The sequence below is a fragment of the Festucalex cinctus genome, chromosome 20 (assembly GCF_051991245.1).
Source record: "Festucalex cinctus isolate MCC-2025b chromosome 20, RoL_Fcin_1.0, whole genome shotgun sequence".
NCBI lineage: Eukaryota > Metazoa > Chordata > Actinopteri > Syngnathiformes > Syngnathidae > Festucalex > Festucalex cinctus.
The window spans coordinates 8,678,765-8,704,976 of NC_135430.1; the positions used below are offsets into that span (position 1 = coordinate 8,678,765).

The window sequence follows — 26,212 nt, forward strand, 5'->3', positions numbered from 1 at the left end:
TTCGGACGGGAAAACCCGACAGATCGAATCGTGCTCAGCAGCTTACGGAAGACCTCGTCACTCAAGCAACACGTCCGCACCTTTTGCCAAGAACGTCCCCAAGGTCTGTGATTGGTCACAGTCAACCGTTGACTGGCTGACTGCGACCAATCCTTGCAAGTTTCTCGATTGTGGACTAGGACTGATTTGTGGGCTGCTTGGTGACCACACTTTCGATAGCGTAGCGCTTCACACCGTGGCCTCAACACAGCGTCATCGTTTGGGATTGGAGAACGTCTCTGGGGGGCGCGTTACATAACTGTTGGATGGTGTCGCGTCCATGCCCCCTAGCACCCTCCTACCACCCCCACCGCCACCTCGATTCTGGCTCGGATCCAGCCCAAACAGAACCCACTTTGTCTCTCCCGCTCTGTTTTTGGCAGCAGCTGTTTGATTCCAGCAGCTGACTCCATTGTGACTCCGGATTATTTCCTACGCTTTTTTTTTTTTTAACTCCTTCCTCATTTATTGACATTTTCTTTTTGCAGCGCTTGCCCTTTTTCCAAGTGTCCGCTGCTGGCGTGTTGATGTATGGCGGGCAGCTGACGCCCACCTGCTCCCCAGCCGTCCGTCTGGAGGGTGTCGCTAAGCTCTGCCGGTCGCTCAGAGCGACCCCGGAATGACCGTCCCGCCTGACGCGGCTCCTGACAAACCAGTTAAAACATTAGCCGGAATGACTAACGCCGTTTTTAATCTGGCGCACCGGCGACCGGTCTTTCGCGGACGATTTCACGGTCGCCGGCTCGAGACGAATCGAGCGGCAGTTTTCACCTCATTAAAAGTCGATACGCTTTCTGCTTTTCATCGGGTCGGAAGCAGGGAAAGTCCGATGGTGTTAACTGCTAATTACTAACTACCCGTTAAATGAACAAACGAGGCAATAAATAAAAAAAAATCAAGAAAACAAAATGGTGAATGAACAATTTAACTGACTAGCTAAAAATGAATAAACCAACAAAATAAGTAATAATAATAATTTAAAAAAAGGCAATGAACAAGCTAAATATTTATGTATTTACTGGCTTAAATTGAGACGGGGGTGGTAACTATGATGGGTGACTACCTTATTTTAAGGTATTGGTACTCAAACTCCTGCAGCCATTTTACGATCAGGGACTAGAAATAAGAAATTATATGAATACAAAGTTGCCATTAATTTTTTGCCATTTTTTTAAAACTACAATCATTAAAAATTCATCCACTAGTACACTTTAAATTGTAAATAGAGTTCAGCATTGTTGTACAACGCTATTATGTTTATTGTATATACTGTGTTTTTATGCGATGGCCACCTCTACTTCGCAAACAGGAAATGGGCGTGTGCAACGGTTGCTCTATAATCTTTCTTCTTTGGGACATTAAAATAAAAAAAATAAAAAAGAAAGCTGCTGCTTCTACGGTTGCATTGCTGTTGCTATAGCGCCTCCATAATAGCGCAACACTGCAACTGTAGTTAAAATGCACAGCTGGAACGCTGTGTTGTGTTGAGCAAATTAGGTGGAGGCGGCCGCCTCTGATTTTTGTACACAGGAAAAACCCTGGTAATTAACCAACACACTAAGAACCAACTAACAAGTCAGCAAAATGATTGGGGAAAAACAAGTGGACGAACTAACAAACTTGAATAAACTAGACTACACTACAACCCCCCACCCCCGCTTCAAAGTATCCAAAGAATTGGAAAGTAACTAAAAAAAAGTCCAATTGATGTAATGCTGTAAGGTGAATTTTACACAACGGACGACAAGCACGTGTGGGCGTCCGTTTTTGTATGCAGCTGCGGTCTTGTGGAGGGGGGGGGGGGGGGGGGGGGGGGGGGGGGGGGGGGGGGTTACGGGTTGCTGTGGTAACCGAGACGGCACGCTCTGGACAGTAGCGGTGGTCGGGGGACAACTGAGTCATGGTGCGCCATAAAACAAAGCACAAACAAACGCCGACGACGCGCGGCTACAAAAGTCACAAGAAGGACAAAAAAGTGGAATCTATCATCAGACGTTTGCCCAGATGATGATGATGAAGATGATGACGATGAATCATTTTGTCTGCTTTCATTCGTTTTGCATTTAGACCAACCTCCACTTTCACTCTGACACGTGCGAACAAAGAGTCGAGAAAGGAAAGGGGGAGATGGGGATTTTTTTTTTTTTCTTTGCTGCAGTTGTTGGTATGCAGACTGAACAGGAAGGTTCACCGGCAAAGTAGAAGTGTTGATTTCACATGCAGCCTTCAGGTGGGATCAGCGGCAGATGTCACAGGACCTCGCACGTTAAATCTTCCATCACGCCACTTTAGTGCTGTCACTGTTGTTTTAGAATCAATTAATCTATTGATTATTCAATCGATTAATCGACTAATTTTAATTTTGCATTAAAGTGTATTACAAAAGCCTGGATTGGCTGGCAACCAGTTCAGGGTGTACCCCGCCTATTGCTGGGAGCCAGCTGGGATAGGCTCCAGCACCCCCACGAGTGTGGTGTGAATAAGCGGTTCAGAAAATGGATGGATGGATTATAAAAGCATTTTTCCCTAATTATTTTGATTATTTTGTTTATTAACCAGTGATTGGTGTTTATTTCGCACTTTGTTTTCGTATAGTAATTAAAAAGGGAGGGGGGGGGGGATTGATGTTGTACTATGTTACTGGTTCAGTCATTGTTTTCCAAAGTAGAAACATATGTATCCAAATATCTTATTTTGATTAAACACAAAATAAACATCAAGGTGTAGACAACTACTATTGATATCCTGAAATCAGAGGATTTGGACAATTTTTAATAAAAAGAAATGGCTCCAAACGATTCCTCGATTATTAAAATGGTTGTTGATTAATTTGATAATTGATTATTTGTCGATCAATCGATTAATTTCGACAGCTCTACACCACATTGCCTCCTTCTTCATTTGACGCTCGCAAGCAGTGCTCGGCCTCGCACCTTGACCTCCATCCATCCTTCCTTCCTTCCTTCCTTCCTTCCGTCCGTCCGTCCGTAAACACGGCGCCTCGCCTCTCTTGGCCAAATATTTGCCGCGTTTGGTTTTCGTGTGTCCCGTGTTTGCATTTCAATGACCCCGCGAGTGGTCAGTGTCAGAAGGCGGCACGTGTGGCCCTGACTCGCTGGGCCTGATAACACGCCGGCACAAGAAAGAAGAAGAAAAAAGAAAAGAAAAAAAAGACCTTGTGGGATAAGGGGATGACGATGTAGTGTGTTCACACACATACACGCATGCGCGCACACACACACACAGGACCGGCCTAATGTTGGGCTTTCCACCTTACCGAGGGTGCATGCTGCAAAGTAAGAAATAATTATAGTAATAATAGTGCATTATATTTATAGGCGCCTTACTAGACACTTGGGGACGCCGTACAATTTTATAATGATTTAATTTTAAAAAATATTTAAACTAAATGTTGTTGGGGAAAATGATGGGAAAGTGATGAAAATGATGTTACCTCATTTGAATTGACTTAAGAGCTGCAGTACGTAACACTTTCAACCAATCCACGACGAGAGTCATGCCGTCCTGCATACAGCAGCCAATCATATCACTGCACAGCGTGTTCTGCCTCGAACTCAAGTGGGATTCAAACCTCAACTACTTTTTGAGATCATCAACATGGCACTAATATGAGTCATTCTACACAAAGGATAAAGAATATTTGTCAGGGAGTAGTATTATTTGAGTCGGGTAACTTGCATGTCAAGAAAAAACTTGTAAATCAAGTCACTTGTATCTCAAGAAAACACTTAAGTCGGAACAGTTGTATGTATCGCAAGAAAAATTCCAACACTTTTATCTCAAGATAAACTCTGAAGTAGGGACACTTGTATCAAACCAAAACTCATAAGTTGATTCACTTATATCTCAAGGAAAACTTTTAAATTGCATCACCTTTATCTAAAAAAAAACCTCTGAAGTCAGGGCACTTGTATCTCAATAAGAGCCTCAACATCGGGTCACTTGTATTTCAAGAAAAAACTTGTAAGTCGGGTCCCTTACATTTCAAGAAAAAAAAAACTTTAATCCGTAGGCAGTATCTTATTTTGAAATTACTTGGTCAGAACCATCAAAAAGCCCAAAACGGGTCACAATACTGCCCACGGGTTTTAAATTGAGTCACTTGAGAAAAACCCATAAAACGGGTCACTTGTACCTCAAGAATAACTCATAAGTTGGTTCAACCTTTAAATTGCATCACCTTTATCTCAAGAAAAACTCTGAAGTCGGGGCACTTGTATCGCAAGAAGGACTTGAGTCGGGTCCCTAATATTTCAAGAAACACTTTTAAATTGAGTCATTGTATCTCAAGAAGAACTCATGACTGATGTCACTTGTATCTCAAGAAAAACTTGCAAGTCGGGTCACTTGTAATTCAAGAAAAACTCATGACCGATGTCACTTGTATCTCAAGAAAAACTTGCAAGTCGGGTCACTTGTAATTCAAGAAAAACGCCTACATCAGATCACTTGTATCTCAAGGCAGCACTGCATATGTTTGGTGAGGACACGAGCAAGTGTAAGCAAAGTGTGCCGCGAACCAAACGGGTGCAATATTTTGCAAACCTTCCCAATTGCTGGACTTTTTGGAGGCTTTCTGACTGCAACAAGCTTGGCCTCCGCCACTCAAGCATCTCGTACCCTTTTCATCCGCAAGCCTTCTAATTATTGCTCATGCTAAATCACACATCAGCCCACAAAAGGGGATCAAGTGAGTGTGTCTGTTTGGAGAGAGAGAGTGAAGGAAGGCCGGGATGCTGCGGGATTAGGCGGAGGGATTTCACCAAAAGCGGACGCTTATGTGTAATTCATGTTGGCGTCCTTGAAATTGCTACTGTGAGAATGCAGGCAGCTGCAATAAAAGGGAAGCGCTGCAAAACAGCCGACCCCCGCAACAATTCGCTCACGTTCCTCTCCAGCAGGAATGCGCAATGCAACCTTTGGGAATTTTGCACACTTCCTAAAAATATTGCCGACGTTCCCACACTTGAAAAGGCAGCTTTTAATCCGTGCACTTTCTGCTGTTTGCGGGCCTTGCGCTCACAAATCCCCACTGGAAAGGCAAAGTCAGAGTTGGGTCTGCATTGGTGGATTCGTTTGCAGTCAGGGATGCACTTGGCCAAGGCTGCCCTTTGTCACAGATTCCATTGATAAACTTGATGGACAGAAGTTCGAGGCGGTTCGGTTGGCCTCAAGTTTTGACCTCTTGTAGGATAATGTGGTCTTCATCAAGTCACCATCTCTCACTGGAGCGCTTCGCAGAGTGTTAAGTGGTTGGGATGAACATCAGCGCCTCCAAAATGAGACCATGAGGCGTTCTGGGCATGTCCCCAACCCGGGAAAAACTGGAGTGACTACGTCACAAACACACACACACACCTCGAGATCCCCCCCAGAAAAGCTGGACGAAGTGGCTGGGGAGGAGGAAGGCTGCCCTTTGTCACAGATTCTGTTGATAAACTCTATGAACATAAGTTCGAGGCGGTTCGGTTGGCCTCAAGTTTTGACCTTTTGTAGGATGATGTGGTCTTCATCAAGTCACCATCTCTCACTGGAGCGCTTCGCAGAGTGTTAAGTGGTTGGGATGAACATCAGCGCCTCCAAAATGAGACCATGAGGCGTTCTGGGCATGTCCCCAACCCGGGAAAAACTGGAGTGACTACGTCACAAACACACACAGCTCGGGATCCCCCCCAGAAAAGCTGGACGAAGTGGCTGGGGAGGAGGAAGGCTGCCCTTTGTCACAGATTCTGTTGATAAACTCTATGAACATAAGTTCGAGGCGGTTCGGTTGGCCTCAAGTTTTGACCTTTTGTAGGATGATGTGGTCTTCATCAAGTCACCATCTCTCACTGGAGCGCTTCGCAGAGTGTTAAGTGGTTGGGATGAACATCAGCGCCTCCAAAATGAGACCATGAGGCGTTCTGGGCATGTCCCCAACCCGGGAAAAACTGGAGTGACTACGTCACAAACACACACACACACCTCGAGATCCCCCCCAGAAAAGCTGGACGAAGTGGCTGGGGAGGAGGAAGGCTGCCCTTTGTCACAGATTCTGTTGATAAACTCTATGAACATAAGTTCGAGGCGGTTCGGTTGGCCTCAAGTTTTGACCTTTTGTAGGATGATGTGGTCTTCATCAAGTCACCATCTCTCACTGGAGCGCTTCGCAGAGTGTTAAGTGGTTGGGATGAACATCAGCGCCTCCAAAATGAGACCATGAGGCGTTCTGGGCATGTCCCCAACCCGGGAAAAACTGGAGTGACTACGTCACAAACACACACAGCTCGGGATCCCCCCCAGAAAAGCTGGACGAAGTGGCTGGGGAGGAGGAAGGCTGCCCTTTGTCACAGATTCTGTTGATAAACTCTATGAACATAAGTTCGAGGCGGTTCGGTTGGCCTCAAGTTTTGACCTTTTGTAGGATGATGTGGTCTTCATCAAGTCACCATCTCTCACTGGAGCACTTCGCAGAGTGTTAAGTGGTTGGGATGAACATCAGCGCCTCCAAAATGAGACCATGAGGCGTTCTGGGCATGTCCCCAACCCGGGAAAAACTGGAGTGACTACGTCACAAACACACACAGCTCGGGATCCCCCCCAGAAAAGCTGGACGAAGTGGCTGGGGAGGAGGAAGGCTGCCCTTTGTCACAGATTCTGTTGATAAACTCTATGAACATAAGTTCGAGGCGGTTCGGTTGGCCTCAAGTTTTGACCTCTTGTAGGATAATGTGGTCTTCATCAAGTCACCATCTCTCACTGGAGCACTTCGCAGAGTGTTAAGTGGTTGGGATGAACATCAGCGCCTCCAAAATGAGACCATGAGGCGTTCTGGGCATGTCCCCAACCCGGGAAAAACTGGAGTGACTACGTCACAAACACACAGAGCTCGGGATCCCCCCAGAAAAGATGGACGAACTGACTGGGGAGCAGGAAGTCTGGTCTTCCCTGCCCAAGCAATTAAGAGTCGCTAAAGAAAACTCAAGTTGTGTTCTTAAGTCCACCAAGAGAAAAGCAGGAGTGGGCACCCCTCTTTGACCCCTCCCCCCTGCAATCTTTCCATCTGCCCGGTGAAAGAAGCCATCGAAAGCCAGCCGAGTGATCGCTATGGCAGCCAGCAGGCCGGCACGTGACTCTTACCTGGGATTAGGCTATTAGTTAATCACCCCTCACATTGAAGCCGCCGTAAAGCCGGCGGTCCGCAATCAATCAGCGCTTTCCACCACTCGCTATTATTCACAAATTGCCGACATCTGCTCAGCGTCTGGCCCGCGTTTTAAGCAAATGAGTCCGTGCGCAAAGCGGCGTTAAAATGCCAGCGCGGCACAATTCTGCTCCTTCCAAAACATAACAGCCACATTCAAATCAACGTCCAGAAATATTACACAACTGACCATTAAAACAAAATAATAAAAATAAGCTAAAAAATATGACTTTTTTTTCCCCCACTGTGAACAGCCAATAAAGCCTAAAAAATATATTGTTCTTGAATTTTGTTGAAAATAGTTTTCACCTCAAAATAACTTTTTAAACAATATTTTAGAAATGAAAACGGCTTTCTCCTGGGGTCGCCCCAGATTTCGAGTCAAGGAAACGTCCAGAAAGGAAGTCGCAGCGCATTTGGTCACCTGCAGGGCGGCTCCAGATGCCCAGAAAGGTCACGTGAGGTCAACGCTTCCTTCCTGGCGGGAGAGGCGTGCGCCAACTCTAAATCGTGGCTTCTAAAGTTCGCGCTTTGAACGGCGGCATTTTGCCGGGACATTGGCACGAGTGGGACGCGAGGGCGGCCAGCGCGCGGCTGGCGCAGGTCAGCATGACCACAATGGAGGCAAAAGAACAAGATGAAACATCCAAAAGTGGAAGCTCGCCACGGGGTAATCATTGATTGTCTTGACATGCTGACACACTACAGAGCAGCACCCAATGTACAAAAAAAAAAAAAAAAAAAAAGTTTTCTCTCACAAAAAACATTTTCTCTGAGACATTTTATTCTTTCCATGGGCAGTATTTTTTTCTTTGAAAAAAATTAAGTTTATTTCGTTTTTTGAAAATATTAACATTCATCCATCCATCCATTTTCTGAACCGCTTGTTCCTCACGAGGGTCGCAGAGGGTGCTGGAGCCTCTCTCAGCTGGCTCTGGGCAGTAGGTGGGGTACACCCTGGACTGGTTGCCAGCCAATCGCAGAATATTAACATTCTTTCCTCAAAAATTCCTCCAATTGTTTAAATGTTAAGACTTTTGTTAAAAACAAAACAAAACAGTATTTCAAATTACATTATTGTTTTTTTTTTATCTCGATTTCTTGGAAATATCAACACATTTTTGTCCTCAAAATAAAACTTTTGTTGAAATCTAATCTTAAGAATAACTTGTTTTTTAAATTAATTTTTTTGCAAAAAAAAAAAAGAAGTGATTTTTGAAAATATAAAAAAATTGCTTTGTAAAAAAAACACAAAAAAAAGTTTTGTTGAAATATGAAGAATTACTATTTTTTAATGAGGAGATTATTAGTAAAAAAAATGTGATTTTTTGAAAATATTGTCAATTTTTTTTCCTAAAAAAAAAACGTGATTTTGTTCAAATCTGAAGAATGACTATTTTAAAAAATAGATTTATATATATAGATTTTTGTTTTACCCCCCCCCAAAAAATGGGATTTCTTGAAAACAGAAATTTCTCCTCCTCAAAATGAATTTTTTTCTTTGTTTTTCCATCCAAACTTGAGTCGATTGCAATAAAGAGCGGCTGATGCGAGTCTTCCCAAAAGGCTGGCGAGGAATTCGCGGAATGCGGCTTCCGCGCACGGATCAAACGGCTTGAACATTAACCACGCTGAACTTGGCAGCCTGGCTGACCCACTGCTGGGACTCCGCCCTGGCAAGTTCAAGGGTCGTGTGGGGGGCTGAGCTCCTCCGCCGCCCGCCCACACTCACGCCATCACCGCATGTCCATAACATGGGCAACACGTGACTGACACACACATCGACCCTTTTACTCGCCACACCTACGAGCTGAACTACCCGAAGCCCCCGCAGACGTCTTTGTGGGTTTGTCGTATCTGCCAACAAATCCTTCAGATCAGTCTCAATAAATGACGAGCTTTGGACCTGGATGCATCTGCCTGAACCTTGACTCCAAACCCCCAAGCCCAAACTTGACAGAAGCTATAAAATGAAGGGGAAAAAACCCCATCTTCACACAGCACAGAGAAGATGATTTCTGATAATAACCCTGACAAATTTGAATAATTTTTTTAAGTATAATTATCGCTCATATTCATATAATTGGATCAATGACGAATTGAAAATTAATTTGACGGATAGGACGATTGGCCATCACTCAAGAAGTAGGTAAGAATTATTTGTGAGTTAGTGAATTTTGGAACTTTTGCTCCGACTGCTTAAAATGCCCTTTTCACAAAAACTAACACAAAAGCCATCCTGTTTTTTTTTATTCTATTACAAATAATCCTCATCAAAACAGTCTTTTCCGTTAATGCCGTTGTTGCAAATACACCAGAGGGTCCCGTGATCTCAAGTGCTGGCATGAAGCCGCCATTTTGCATTCACACAAAAGCAGACAGCAAAACACGTTGTCATTTTGGAGCTACGTATGAATTTGGGAAAGTGTCAGGACAATTATACGTCTTTATCGTTACGACGACGTATAACAGAAAAGACAAGAGTGTAACGGCGTGAATGAGTGGTTGGGATTATTTTGCGCACTTGTGTAGTATCTGCACACTATGCAAAAAGTTTTTGTCCATTATGGCCCAAATGTTTTAATCATCAGTAAGATTTTGAAACGAGGACTTCAGCAAGGAACAAAAAAAAAAAAAAAAAAAAAAAAAAAAAAATGCGTGTTTTTACCGTTACGAATCAAATGATAGGAAAATGAGCCATAATATTCTCGAGTCCATAAACGACTGGTTTGGTTGAGGCGGGACGACGACTGGAATATTGTCTGGCGGCGTTCCCCAACATTTTGGGAAGGTGCCACTGTTAGACACGCGGGGACGAGCGGTCGGGTGAAAGGGGAACGACGAGCTGCAGGCGACAGCTGTTGGGGTGAGGGGGGAGACGCCCCAATTCCTGACTGACTGATTGATGGCAGGCCGAATAAAAAGTGAAAGTAGGACGAGCACTCGTGCGGAGCTGCAAGTGGAAAAGCAGTCGGACTCGCTGACGTTTGTAGTTTGTTATTTCTGGTTTTTTTCCCTTTCCGAAAATGTTATTTTTTCAACTGCATCACCTTTGTGATGATTACAAGCTTGGCAATGTGGCAACATTTGCATCCTGGAGGTAACTTGACGCCGAACAGAAGCATTTGGAGAAAAACGAGATGAGACACACAAGTGCGCCCGTTTACAACGTTGTTTAAAACGTCGTATATTAGCCTCGTTAAAGGCAAAGCCAATTAGAAGACGAGCGGCGGGTGCTGCACGCTCAGCTTCTATCGCAATCCAAAGACACCTTTAGTGGCCCTTGGGGGGTGGATAGTGAAACTCCCCCACCCCCTGCATGAATATTTGACAGGCTACCAAAGAGCGAATGCAAAGAAGGCCTAATGACGGGGGAGACGCTTCAGCAAGCTTCAAGGATGCTTGAGCACCGCCCACTTGTTAATGACTAAACCTGGATCGTGTTCGTCCAAGGAGGTGGGGGGCTGGCGGGGGAATCTCCTCACTTATCCACCATCCGTCGCACTTATCTGACGACGCTCGCAATCTTGTCGTTGCTTCCTGGCGACTTTTTAACCGCTTGCCAGGTAGACCACGAAGAAGACAAAAGAGCAGGAAGAGAGAAAAGAAGAGAAAAGATGAAGAGACAAAAAAAAAGATGCAGATGAAGACAATGTAGAAGATAAAAGCAAAGAAAGACGGACAAGGAAGGGCAAAAATAGAAGACAATCAAAGATGGTTGAAGAAGAAAATGTTCACATACGGGAAGGATTGACAAGATGAAGATGACAAAAAAGAAGCAGATTACTAAAAAGATTACAAGGATGAGAAAAAAAGACGGTAAGTAAAGGACAATAATGAAAATGTAGCCGAGAGGAAGGACAGACAAGACAATGTTAACGAAGAGGGGAAATAGAGGAAGAGGAGTTGACGACTCAAGATGAAGACGAATGAAGGATGAAGACAAAAAAGGATGAAGAAGAAGATGTAGAGGATGAAGGAGAAGAAAGATGAAGAAGAATGAAGGATGAAGAAGAAGAAGAAGAAGAAGAAGAAGGAGAAGAATGAGGAGAAGAAGGAGAAGAAGGAGAAGAAGGAGGAGAAGGAGGAGAAGAAGGAGAAGAAGGAGAAGAAGGAGAAGAAGGAGAAGAAGAAGAAGAAGAAGAAGAAGAAGAAGAAGAAATGTTGGATGAAGCATGACAAAGTCAAAAGTCAAAAAAAGACACAAAGGGACAAACAAGACGTAGCCAAACACCAAGATCAGGCTAATTTAATCGTGTCAAAAATGACGACCGTGATTAAATTGTGAGGACCGAGTTTTTTTTTGTTTTTTGGAGCACACTCGGTGACCTTTGTCAGGCCGCTCTGGCGCGGGCCGACCTGTCATTTGAGGGATGCGCACCATTCCACGTCCGCCTGCTGAAAATTACCAGCTTTGATCCCGCGGCCGTTTGCGCCGCCAGTCCGTCTGCACAAAAGGCAATCGCGGGGGCACGCATTCAAGACAAGCACGTCAACGTCACGCTTGAGTAAATGAAGCGGCACGCCGGTGAAAAAGCCACAAGGCGACACACTTCTTGTCACGTGACACACGGCCGGGAGACGGCAAATCAAGTTTCCTCTCGCTTGCCCAACATTTCAGATCCTCGGAAAGATGCGCGAGCAATCGCAACTCGCCGGATAAGATTTACATGTCTTCAAATACACTCGCAGCAGTTTTAAAAATGTGATTAAAAAAAATAGCAACAAGTACACTTGGAAAAATCTTTTGGTCTGGAATTATTCAGACTTGGAAGCTCGTCCGAGACACCTTGAAGATTTGATCCGAATTAAAACTAAGAAATACAAAAAAAAACGAATAACTGCACTTCTCTCCAAAAGGCTATCTTGCATCTCCAGCAGTGCGCAAAGAGGAAGTGGCCGTTTTAATTTTGTCGCACAAGGAAGATGGCGCGCGTTCCTCGAAGACGTGACAAGCATCATTCAGAGAAGAGACGCTTTCATGTCTACCACATTCAATTGATAACATTCCTACTCGAGCATGTTTCACACACGATAACTAAGACACTTGAATGCCAGCTAGAAAAAAAAAAAAAAGAAAACAGTCAAACATTTGTCGTCCATTTTCCTTTAAGTACGTGGATGGTTGTCAGGAAGTTTGAAGCTCTAAAGTTTTTTGTTTGCGTAATCACATTCAGCACAATCAAACGCTAACATTTTGTTCTTCCCTCTTAAATGCTTGTAATGTTTTTTGGACATTTTTGTTTTGAATTTACTTAAAAGACCAACTCTAGTTTAGGATTTTTTTTTTTAAACATGGTTCCTGTGAGGTCTTGAGTTAGCTTTAGCACCTAATTTCAATGTAGCCATTTCAAATGCTAACATTTACCAGACAAACATTTAGATTCTTCTGAAAATGTGAACTCAAGGTGAAGGTGCTTCTTCAGCATATCCTTGACCAGTTGTTTGTTTCCTGTATTGTTTTCCTCTCGATGAAGTGGTTAGATAAATGTTTTCCAGTTAAAATGAAAACATTTCCCTTACATTTATGCTTGGGGGTGTAATAATATCCGTTTTTGCTTGTAGTTTCAAATGCTAACATTTCCTCTGCAAGCATGTGTTCATTCAAGACGATTGATTATTCATTATCTATTATCAGGCCGATTATGGAAGAATTGCAGCGTTCTCCTCTCATAACTCTTCACATTTCATCAGCTGTAAAGCCGCAGCGCAAAGTCCGCCTGCGTAAGGCGACGTTTACACACTTTGAGCGAGCTTGCCAGCCAATCAAACGCAAGCGGCAGGTCAGCACACAAACATCGCATCAGGCTGCGTCAAATTCCCACGCTGCCGTTTGTGTGAATCCTTTCAAACATTTGGCGCCTATGAGCGCTATATTCCGTTTGACGCAAAACTACCTTGTCATACACACACAAACGCGCATCCCAATGCTTGTTGAGGTTACGTCTCCAGAGAAGTGAGTAAAACGGTCGCTTTGCTGAGCAGAAGTGAGAAGAGTAAGAAGAATGCGGGGGGGAACCATGAAAAAGGCCACCTAAGAAAGGTGGGAGCACATCTGCATAATTTCCCCTAAACATGAGTCAGGAAACAACACATGAAGCATAACTGCGTCTTTCAGTAGCGAAATGGCTACACATTCTCACACGCAGACGCGTCTACTTTCATCCACAGAGATGCCTTTTGTCTCACAGCGAGAGTACGGCTTTCAACTTCCTCTTAGCATTTCATGCTAGCAGCACCACCGGCCAAACGAAAAAGAAAACTATGGCTTGTTTGCTCGTCAGCACAGGTGTTTACACTCATTATGCAAGAACAACTGGAAATATTTGGATTTCATAAGACTTCTGTAGAAGTTGAGGTATCGACTCGAGTTTAAAACTGTCAAAGTAACGATTTAAAAACCATTCAGGACAAAAGCTGAGACCAACTTCAAAATAAAAGTCTTCCTCTTCTACTTATCAAGTAGGGATAGACCAATTATCGGCCGGGCCGATTATCGGTACCGACATTTGGCATTTTGATAAATGTTGGCATCGGCCATTTTTGGAATCTGAAGGCAGATAAAGCTCACTCAGCGGTAAATACTTGTGAACGTAGTGAATTTGGGGTTTTCAACAGGATTTGTAAGATGTTCGCAGTCAGTCTTTTTTTTTTTTTTTTGTCGTAAACACATTTGGAACATATTCAGACAATTTTTCACCGTGAAGATCTTCTTGAAACGTTTTTACAAACCCTAACAAAAACCCCAAATGAGATGCAGGGAACTTTTCATTTATGGATCTATTTAAATTTCCACTTTTTGAAAACTAGGAACTCCCTACACTTTTTAATAAAAAAAAATAAATAAAGAAAGAAATTATGTTGAAATTTTAGAAAACTTTGACAGTAGAAATCTTTTATAAATAAATCAAGAATAATAATAAATAAATAAAATAAATAAAATAATGAAAATTTTAAAAATAAAAATAAATAAAATAAATATAAATAAATAAATAAATTTAAAAAATAAATAATAAATAAAATAAATAAATTATGTTGAAATTTTAGAAAACTTTATTGACAGTAGAAATCTTTAGGAATCTATTTACTTGCTTTATTATTATTATTATTATTATTATTATTATTATTATTTTAATTTAGTTTAACATGCTAATGAACCCTGGAAGCTCCCTGCAATTTTTGTTCTATATTTTTTTTTAAACAAATCTGTTAATATAGTTTAAAAGTTGTTTTTCTTTATTTTCCCATTTTACTGCAAATGAATATCGTCTTGAAATATCGGTTATCGGCCTTCTTGGCTACTAATAATCTGTATCAGTATCGGCCTTGAAAAAAACATATCGGTCTATCACTATTATCAAGTTACGATAAAGAATCTATGCCTTTCAGTATTACTATTTTTATTATGTCTACATGTGTGACTAGAGATGCTAACATTAGCATCTCATGGCGTTTTGCATTGTTAGCATTAAGCTAAAGGCCGCATTCCACATAGGGTCGAACATTTGCTACGCGAACAATTGTTGATTTAACATCAGGGTTCGTTCAAGGTCGCAGTGTTTCCTAAATGATCTCTAAACAGTCTTAAATGTTTTCTAAACATTCTTAATAATGGTCTTTGAACATGTTCAAACTTTCCTTGCGACAATTTAACCCCCCCCCTCAAAAAAAAAAAAAAAAACACAAAACATTCAGCTAAAAACTGCTTGCAAATCAAAGCAAAAAATAAATAAATAAATTACTATGGAAAAAAATCTGAATGATGGCTCATATGTCAAAAAACTTGTAAGTCAGCATATTTGTATCTCGGTGTCATAATTATCTGTAAGCATTTGGTCAGTTCTGAGTCACTCCTGCAGAGGGCACCCTGCAACCAATGTAAAAAATATGTTATTTTATTTTAAGGCATGCCCATGGGTTTAAAAAAAAGATGATTTCACAGGTTAGGTGCCTTAATAAAAGTCATCTTTGTGTGATAAAGTAGGCCGGAAGAGCCGCAAACAAGACGGAACGTCACATTCCAGTGTTGGAATGTCATTAGGACGTATGACATGTTGCAAAATGATGTTATAGCGATCTAGCTTACAATCTTTTCTACAAACTGGAATTGGATTGTTCCGCCAAATCAGACGTGTCAAGCAGTCCAAATGCGATCATCTTGAATTTTCATCTCCTTCCTTAAATGTGCATATGTCCGTATAAGGTCACACTTCCTGTCTTCTAATGCGTCACGGTCTTCTTGTGTTCAAAGCGCCTTTTGTTCAACATGCAGTCTAGCTGACGACTTCACTGGCCATCGTGACACTTTTCATTCCGACGTCCATCCTAATCGATGACGATTGGATGCGCGAGGATCTGATCGGAGCCACTGATGGATTTACACACTTCACGCGTGGGCTGCGCAAAACTCGCATAACTGAGTGATGAGTTTCCAGCAAGGCAGGAATCTCTCAGACTTACTGCCTGGAATGCTGTCAAAGGGCAGCCGAGTTTTCCTTTCACCAGAGTTGGCCTTCAGAATAAAACGTCACACCATATAAACAAGTATGGATGCTGAAAAAATAACTGTGTTTTTGTCTGTACGGCACATTACGGCAGTTTCTTATAGCCACATGTGAAATATTTGTTAAAAGGTTAATCAATTCAGAAATGTTCTTGACAATATGTTGTATGTGCCTCCACTAGTCTAAATATAACATTCTGATTGTAACTTTGAGTTTGTGGAACACGAATGAAGCAGAAAAAAACCCCCTCAAGATCCATCTCAGGTGGGCGGCCATTTTGTCACTCTCTATCGACTGAAAATGACTTCAATGACAAAATGACAGTTGCTCTGGACTCAGCTTGCAAATGTCACATGACCAAACCCAGAAAACAGCTGAGCCATGATTGGCCGTTACCGAGACCCTCGCTTATGCACCGTGATGTCATTTTCAGTCGACAGCAAGAGGGGGTACAAGGCAAAATGGCCGCCCCCTTAAATGGATCAAAATGAGTGTATATTTCTACAAAATTTACATTCCACAGAAGTAATGGGGGTTCATAGAACACATTATTGTAAAGAACATTTTTGGCTTGCCATTCCCCTTTCGACATATCTTTACTTTTTGTTCCATACCGCCAACTATTCTTGCTGATATTTGTTCATTTTCTTTTCTTTTCTTTTTTTTTTTTTGGCTGTACAAGAATCCAAATTACAGCAGAATCAGAATTACAGCAAAGTATAATTGCACATCCACCACAGGAGGTGGCACTGTCATTCTCATTGTGAGAATATTAGCTCATCTGCAGAGGCGTACTTACAACAATTTCTTACACAATTTATATTTATTGTTACAGCGGATAGTTGTGGGGGTTCAAAATATTTTTTCCACCTTCTTTAACAAAAATTGAGAAGCACTGGTGTATATATACTAGGGATGTAATGATAACAGCAATATCGTGATATCGCGATATTAAAACTGCCACAATACATAGTCGTCGTCATGTTTTCATTAAAAGCAGCACATGTTAAAAAAAGAGAGTTGATTTTCATTTGTGAAGTTTTAGCAGCCTCTAGTGGCTAGTTTTTTAGTGAAGTTTAACTTTCACAAGGCATGTTTTGGCCCTCTATGGTTAAAATCCGCACTAATGGTCAGATAAAGGGGAATGTAATTTGCTAGTGAACCGAGTCAATATGTGGAGGAACTCATTGTGCCTCAATATTAAGTTTTATTACAGATTGTGACCTTTTATTTGTACCGCCAACCTCCCCACAATATCGTGATAATCATCGTATCGTGACCTTCATATCGTGATATCGTATCGTGATGTTTGGTTATCGTTACATCCCTAATATATACAATTAGCATTTATTACACTTCTAGTTTTGCTCCAAGCAAGACAGTTGACAATTTTTTGCTGCTGTTCACATTCACTTGTGCCTATTTTTTTAACGTTTACTTTTTGACGGTCTGCACAGCCGCGTATCAGAATTCCTCATTTGTGCCACGTCTTGCTATTTTTTTATTTTTTTATTTTTTTTAACGCGACATATCCGGTGCAGCAGCTGACGTTTCTCGTAGCGACGGTGAACCGTGCTGCTGTACGATGGGTTGCGAGGAAAGCCGATTCCTGGAAAGCTGTTTTCCCACGTGAGTGTGCGAGCGTGTGTGGCAAGCCGCGTCGCTGCTTGGCTCTGGCGAAGAGGGCGTGTGAACCAAGACCTCCAACCAATCATTTTTGTCTCTTAAAAAAAAAAATGCTTGGGAATACGAGGCCAGCTGCTCACCTGCTGCAGGGAGTTAGCGTATGTGAAGCAAGCGTAGCGAGAGCAGCTGTCTTGTGTTACCCGACGACCAGATAAGAAGAACAAGAAGAAGAAGCACGTGCAGGCGTGTGCATGCATACTCGATATAAACGTTCAGTACACGCCAGACCCCCAAGATAAAAGAGATTAAATGACTGGCAATGTGAGCAGTTCGTTTAATTGAAGATTTGCTGACGAAGACACACGCCGACTTAAAATGGTTGGCTGCTATTTTTACACACATATGCACGCACCCCCAAACGCCCTCAATAACCTCGCTCGCTGCCCTCGGCGGTAACTCAATCAGGAAGTGCGCCGGCAGCTTGACATTTCAACGCGGCAAACTCGTAGCGCATTTGTGAATGAAGACGTTGCCTTGGCGGAGGTCGGGGGCAGGAGTGAGCAGGAAGGGGAGGGGGCAGAGTAGATGAGAGGAAATGTTTCATGGTTTCCTCGATGCACTTCCTGCTGTCAAGTCTGAACGAGAGCACATTCCGTTTACTACAATGGATTTTTTTTTTTTTTTTTTGGTGGTGGTTTTTACATTCTAATGAACACCAACAGAACTTCAAGAGGAAGTTGGCAATTTTCAACAAAAAACAAATCCCTTTTGTTCTCATTTTATTGTATTTTCATGTTTGCATTAGTTCTACTTCACGTGACTATGATGAAGTGTCCAGTTATTTCATACTATAAATGAAAAAAGAAAAAATAAATAAAAAAAATAAAAAAATAAAAATATATAGATATATATATATTTTTTTTTTTTTTAAGTGTAAATGACTACTCTCGACATTATTTGCTCAGCTCTCAGTTTTACAATTATTAAAGGAAAAAAAAATCAAATTTGGAACAATCCCATTGGAAAACTGAAGTTAGGAAGATTTTTAGGACTATGAAACATTTGTGTGTAAATTGTGATTTCCAAATTGTCTCTGAAGGCAACAACAGACTATGATCAGAGATAAATAGATTAGTTGCACCTTATTTTTAAATTAAATGATCAAACATTTAATACATGAAGATAATTATATAAAATTGCTTGCATTATTTCAGTCTTAACCGCCGTAAAATAACATACACATACAAAATGAGTCTCCAATCAATCTTAGCAGGTAATGAAGTGGAAAAAGCTAAAAAAAAAAAAAAAAAAAAAAAACGTCCGGCAGCAAGCAACAACTGAAAAATGGCCTCTGTCTCTTTAAGAAGTTCAGCGTGACAGTTGTAACACTTGGTCATGTCCAAACCGCAAACTCGGTGCACCTTGGGGCCAATTCAGGGTGCCAACGAGTCCTCTCCAAGAAAGAGGGAAGTAGCGACTATTAAAAGACAGGAAGAAAAAAAAAAAAAAGACAAAGAAAAAAATCAGGCAGCCTACGCATGTGAGAGTGCGCACGTTCCATGAAGACGGCGGTGAAAAGTCCCCGTGTGTACGCCGCCGCTGCTTTGCATCCAGTAGCCCCCAAAACCTGAAAACAAGACAAAAAACAGGACAAGTTCAAGTTTCATTTCACGCATCACCTGCCAATCAAAATGGACGTCATGTGGGACTCTCCCTTGATGATGTCACCGCTCACCATTTGAGTGGCAGTCGTCACATGTGACTGCTAGCCTATTTTTGAAAATTGGCTTCTAATCACACACACGCATCCCTATGTAGCATTTTTTCCTTTAAATTACATGAAATTAATAGCCATTTTCCTTCATTCTTCTCATTTCTAGCTCTAGTTGGCAAATTGCCACAAGAGGGCAGCCATCGTAAGTATCGATACCTTGAAAAATAGGCCAGGTGTGAGTACTTGCCCATGCCATTCAAAAAAAAAAAAAAAAAAATTATTATATTTTCTGGGGGGAGTTTATCTTGATTATCAAGTAAAACATTTTTTGGTAGTTTATCTTCACATCTTCAATATTTTTTTGTCTTCATAAAAATGTATTCATTTTTATTAATTAATTAATCAATCAATTAATTAAGTGTCGGGGGTGGGCTGGTAACATGGCGACCCAGCTGGCAGAGTGCCCACAATGCATCACTCACGTGACCTCATCCGCCTATTTGCGGTGCCGGAGGAGGAGGAGCTGGTCCACCCGACACTCGCTGATAGTATGATGGGGGCATTTTTGGCGGTATTCATAGCAGCGAGCGGCAGGAGGGCAGTAGTCAAGCATGGAACAAGAGAAGCGAAGAGCCAACATCATGTCATGTGACAAACTGGACAAACTTGGGATTCACTCCGCCAAGGACGTTCCACTTCCAGCACAATTGTTCAGCCGTTAGCTAGCTCGCTAGCGAATTTTCACATATCATAATAAATCAGCCATCAATTAATGAAATGACTTTTAATTAAAGGAGGTGTACTTGAACCTCGCCGAACAAAGATCAGCTAAACGTTAGCACGGCGGCGGCGAGCGACCCGTAATTACGTGCAGGCCCTCATCAGCGCGGATGCAGCAGGGGAAGCTCGTCACTTAGCGCCGCGCCGCGTCGAGGTCACGACCTCCTCCAGAGCTCATTAGCCATCTGGATTTCCGACAGCAGCAAGGGCCCGTCGGCACACCGGCTGAAAGCTGCTAGCGGCGGTGACAAGTTGCCGAATACGTGGATTGTACTCAAGTAGACTTTGTCAGCCAACTTTGATTTCACTTGCCACATTTGAAAGCACCTTTCAGTGCTTTCTATTATTTTATTTTAAAAAATTGCCATGTGACTTTTTTTTTTCTTCACTCTCAACGGATAATGTAAAAAAAAAAAAAAAGGCATAAACAGAATGGCAAAGTCAACTGCAATTGGGATCTTGAGTGATTGCAGCTGTACGACAATTAACCGATTCATCAACAACTAATCGGTTATCACTTTGACAAATATTTTGATGATCAAATTGTTCCAAACCTCAAAAATCCTGTCTCTCAGCGGTTAAACTTCTCAGATTTGTCTGGTCCTCCATGAAGACTTTTGTGTTTTGTTTTGTTTTTTGTTTTTTCAAAATACTGTCAATATTTGCTTTTACTTTGGAAACAATTAGCAACATTTTTGCTTATTTTCTTATGGTTGTTACGACCAAACCAGGGAAAAAAAAAAAAAAAAAAAAGACAGATTTTTTTTTTTTTTATCTGATTCATCCATTAATTGAAAAACTAATAGACAGGTTAATTGATTATCAAAAGAATCTTTAGTTTCAATTAGGGGTGTGAATTGCCTAGTACCTGACGATTCGATTCGTATCACGATTCACAGGTCACGATTCGATTCCGATTAATTCCGATACGATTTTATAAGTCGATTGTTGCGATTTTTTTTCATTCAAATTTAGAAAATACTAATCAGTAAGCTTGTAGAGTGTAAGATTTATATGAAAATGGATTATTTATTTATCTGAAATTTCAGTCTTATAGAGGTTGTAATCTGTTTCATGTTTGAACAGCATTAAAATAAAATATTAAGGCTTAATGTTCCGTTCATATAACATTCTTCCATGCTCAAGGTGTGAATCCTAACCCGAAGTCAGACGTTTTGTTGAATATTTTTCCATTAAAAATGGAAGATTAAAAATCGATTCACACACAAAAAAAAAAAAAAAAAAAAGGCAATGATGATAAGACGTTGAATCAGTAAGACTACCGAATGAACAATTCTGAGCTCTTAAAAAAAAAAAAAAAAAAAAAAAAAAAAAAAAAAAAAAAAACGATTTTTTTTTTTATTGAATCGATTCGAGAATCGCGCGATGTAGTATCGCGATATATCGCCGAATCGATTTTTTTTTTTAACACCCCTAGTTTCAATCATTTTACAGTAGATTATTTGCACTTTTACTTGAGGACAGAGCGTAAGACGTTTTGCCACCTCTGCTGGTTGCTAATGTTTTGTCTCCGCACAGCTGTTAGCCTAATGAGAACGTTAGCGTGCTTTTTGGGGAAAAGCATTGGAGCGGCTTCTTCCTGCGTCTCCTTTTCAACGGCGTGAACGAGGAGAAGCCCGACGAGGCCAGAATGCAACCGCCAGGCGACACGAACGGACTTTCTTTTCTTTGAATGAGATGGAAACTGACAGCTGGAGGCGGCGGCGGCGGCGTGTCAAATGGAGCCGCTATCGTGTTCGAGGCGCGGAGAGAAAGCCTCGCCGCCTCGGTGGCTTTTTCGCACAAGGAGCCAGTGAAGTCTCCCCAGCTGCCATGAAGCCCCCACCAACGGAGGGAGGGCGAGTGAAAGGTCGCCTCCTCCAGCTGGGGGCTGTAAATTCAAGACGTAAAAGTGCAGCAAAGGCGTACGCCGCTGCATGGGACAGGTGCAGAACCGGAATGAGCCTTTTCATTCCGACGGACAAACAACGGCACTCCTTCAAGACCGCCGCTGAAGAAGGAGAAGAAGAAAAAGCTCAAGCGCGACGATAACAAATTGGAGGCAAAATGTCAGCGCAGACCGGCAATCCAGTCTGCTGATGATTTGCTTGTAAGGGATTTTCACAGAATAATCTACTTAACGGGGGTTAGCCTCAGTTCACGTGCTCTTTTGTGGGCGGGACAATCTCATGGTTCCCTCTGTATGCGTAGCAACGCCTTCAGCTGATAAACACGAGGATCAAAAACTCCCATGAAGCAAAACGTCAGGAAACTCAACGACAAAATGGTTAAAGCTGCAAGCAGTGATGAACACGACCTCGAGCCGCCATTTTGTGACGATTCTCTTGAAATGATCGTCAAATTTTGATGACATGCTAAGCTAACGTTAAAGCTTAGCAATTGACCTTACCGTAGCACGCCCCTACAAGAAGCTCCCTCCGACATCGTTCGGGCAAGATGAGCCAAACAGCATGCGCTCGAATGGCAAGGTTGTCAGATCTTCCTTTGGATTTCCCGGTCAGGTATTTTTAGGACATCAATGCTTCTCTTCGAAGCAAGCAAAGGGGCTTTAAATTTTTTTAGTTAAGGGTAACTTCACTCCCTCACCATGCAATTTTGCCCCAAAACAAAATGTGCATCGCTGTCTGCTGCTACAGAAGTCAGGAAAACAAAGTCGCCTCACTCACTTTGACCGATTGAAGTTTTTGGACATTATTCTTTGTCAAGCAGGGTAAGAATGAATTTATATTACCTCATAGTTTCAATGTTTTGTTGGCATTTATCGTAAATAGTAAGTCAACAAACAAGTGGACGGTTAGCTACCCGGAGCTATCGTTAGCTTTTGGCTAAAAACAACAATGGAGAACATTACCTTAGAGCAGACGTAGTAGTTTCTGGTCATTTTGGAGGGATTTGATCCAGTGCAGACATTTTCCGTAGTTGTTTTAGGGTTTAGGGAAGGGAATAATATGGATAGTGTCTCTCGTACAAAAATCGCGACTACCGCAGGATGCCGGTTAGTCAATCGGGATAACGGCTATCACCCTTATACAAGCTGTGACTTCAGCGTTTAACCATTGTTATTGATTTTTTTTCTTGGCTTTGGATAACCACGCAATTCACTACCAGGAGCTGGATTACTTTTCTTTGTCTGCAGCAAAACGCACGTGCCGTCGGAGACTGGTTTACTAGGTCATGCGAGTGTGGTTTACGGTAAGGTCAATTTATTGTCGCCTATCTGTCTGGTAATTCTGCTTCTCATTGGTTGGAGTTGGTCCAAGTGACAGCCCTGGAATTGGCCCCAAAATGATTCAAACAGTCAGCAGAATCTCTGAAAAATTAAATAATTAGTTCCCTGAATGTAACACTTTTTAAAATGGATCTATATATCTACATATCTGGCCATATGATTCTTCAAAATGGCTGATGCTGATATCCTTCAAAATGCTGAATATCGGCACCGATTAATCTGTCTATCCCTAATTGTGACTCTAAGACAGCAACAAGCTAAATGCTAAAAGTCAATCTCCCAGAGGGGGGTGGGGCCAGCCTGCCGGTAGTGCAACAAACAGTGCTGACGCCGCTGTCTGCATGAAAAGCAGCCATGTGTGCATTTAGACTTGGCCGGGGGCCAACGAGATTAACCAGAGGAGGGCCCGACACACAAAAAGATAACAACGTGCCGTGTGAACAGCTGGCAGAAGAAGGACGCCGTCGCACAATCAGACCAGCGCAAAAATTTATTCTGTCGCCGTTCTCAAAATCGTTGCGAGACACTCTTAGCTTAGCGGCCACAAACGAGCTAGCGTCAGGCCGAAAGTTGCTCAGGAATCTGCGTTCACGGCATGAATGGTGTCCGTTTTGAACTGAGGTCAAGTGTCCGTTCTGAATTGATGTTACCAGCATAAAGTTTCAACTGGTAAGACGCTATGTGATGTCAGAAGCTAAGTGATGTCAGGAATCTTTAATCTCTTTATCTGGTCAACAGCCAATCAGATAATTCCATGTCAGTCCTGTTACCCACATGTCTAGCCACAGCCAATCAGTTCGATTCGCTGTCTATATAAGCCTGTCTGAGAAGTGTGTGTTTTTGTCAGATTATTACCTCTGTGCAACTCCACGGCCCAAGTTAGCTTAGCATCTTGTGATTCTTGATACATTCTCATTGTTCCTCGTCTAGTCAAGTTTGTTCTACACCTCTCGATGTTATGCAAATAAAGAGTTAAAATCTTATCTGTGTCTGCGTTTTTGGGTTCCAACCCCAGAACATAACACTGACCTTGCATAAAAATTAATTTTGTTGAAATCTGGTAAGATTTACTAGAAGAAAAACATCTCAGTGTTGAAAAAAATGAAGTTTAGGTTCAATCTAGAATACTTCCAAATACGCAAACTTGGTTAGAACCCGATTTGGCTTAGTTTAACAGCTTCTGATCTCACACAGTTTGTTTAAATATGTCAGAACTTTTTAAACTGTTAGTCTGACCAATAAGACTGATGTCACTTTCAGTTTTAAAACAGAAACAAAAGAAATCTGATTTACATTAAACTTGGTGTAACATATAAAGTGAACGCGTCCTGCTTTTAGTTAAGGCTAAAAAAAAGCACATGGTCAGCTGATGACATCATTCCGCGGCGCGCCTGAGGCTGTTACATAACAAGCATGCCGTCAGGCTTTACTTACGATTAAGCCGATGACTGAATCGAGTAACACGCACACGTTTCACATTTCATCAATGGCCCCAATTTCTCCACAGCACCGCAAGCACGGTCGCAGATCAGGAATGATGTCAAAGGAATGAAACAACACACTCATGTTGATGATGAGACGACTAAAAGGGGCTGCGTCATCGATTCCGGACAGGAAAATCACACGCACAAAGCACATCTGGAAGACACTTTGAAATATTCCCAGAAAAGAGAATACAATGCCAAAAAAGGAGGGGAAAATGGGTCTGTTCTGACTTTTTTTTTTGAGGCAGAGTCAGCAATTGTCCAGAAAAAAAAGTTCTTGTAACACTGTCAGAAGATGAACTGACATTTAACAACCAGGTTTCCACCACCTCAGATCACTCCACACAAATGTAAAGCTCCCTTTTTAGGAAATTCATCCCCTGAAAGCCACTTACACTTGAAAACACAAAATTTGCCATCATCAGTGGACTAGACACACAAAAAAGTCTCAAGACACAGCAGGTCTGCAATTTTGGTTGGAAGAAGTAGCGATTTTGAATTATTTCGGCCATTTTCATTGGCCCTTTAAAAGAATTTCAACCCAAAAATCTAGTTTCACTTGGTAACATGGAATTTGTAGACATGTCTATCATTAATAGACCCACAAAAAAAAATCTTAAGAATCCTTCAAGCCCAAAAAGACAAAGGAAGCATCACATTTGAGTTTGAAGTGGCCATTTTTGGGATTTTAGGGTTTTCTAGGATCCCAACGAGGTTTGGGAAAGGTCAAACATGTCAAAAATGAGTCGACCCACAAAAAAAAAGCCTCAAGGACCTACGCCCAGAACTTATTTTAGCAATCAACCGGTTACCATGTTATTCCCACCTTCCGTGAAAAGTGGCTTTTTTTGTCCTCAAATGACATCAAACAACATTGACAGGCCAGTACCACAAAACAACAAAAACATTACAACAACATATGCACAACACAACAAAAGCACAACAATAATTCATGCTTCGTTCTGTCAGCCATGTTGTGTAACGTTTCATCATTATGAACGATTTGTGCCTAAACAATTGAAAATTACAATTGATTATTGTGTGACACCAGAGCAGCCCTGCATGGGTTCCATTAAAAACAATTACAAGCCTCCGTTGACTCAAGTAGTAAAAACACAAGAGAAGAACATTTTAGATGCCATAAAACGTGACCAAAACATTAACCATAAGTCCCTTAAACGCTATATATACAAAGTCCACGATTAATTCAAACATTTAGAGCCACTCTTACCGTCGCCTTGTCTTGAAAAACATGATAAATAGTCCTTTTTTGGTTGTTTAGCGGACAAAAATAATAATAAATCTCCACCTGACTTCAACGTGCGTCCATGCAGCAGTGCTGACCCAAAGGGGGCGGGGCGATCTGCTGACGTCACGGACACGCGCACGCGCGTTAGGCTACAGCAGAGCAGCCACATTAAATTGAACACATTAGCAATTTTGCTTTTACCACAATTTAGGTATAACGTGTGCATTATTGCGTGATTGTTGTCTATGTGTTTTTTAAATTTATTATAAGCAAACGACTATCCGACTTCCTGCTAGTTAGCCATTCAATACGCAAAGTGGGCGCGGCTAGCATAACCGCTTGAGCGTCCACAAAAAAGAAGT

At 41.9% G+C, this 26,212-nt stretch overlaps 1 long non-coding RNA gene across 1 annotated transcript; it reads right to left on the reverse strand.

Moving 5' to 3' along the window:
* Positions 1-18,515: 18,515 nt before the first annotated feature.
* LOC144009515 (uncharacterized) lies at positions 18,516-25,978 on the reverse strand. Its single transcript, XR_013280952.1, has 2 exons — positions 25,833-25,978; positions 18,516-19,000 (listed from the first exon to the last, which is right to left on the reverse strand). It is a non-coding gene; the product is annotated as an uncharacterized LOC144009515 (long non-coding RNA).
* Positions 25,979-26,212: the final 234 nt, after the last annotated feature.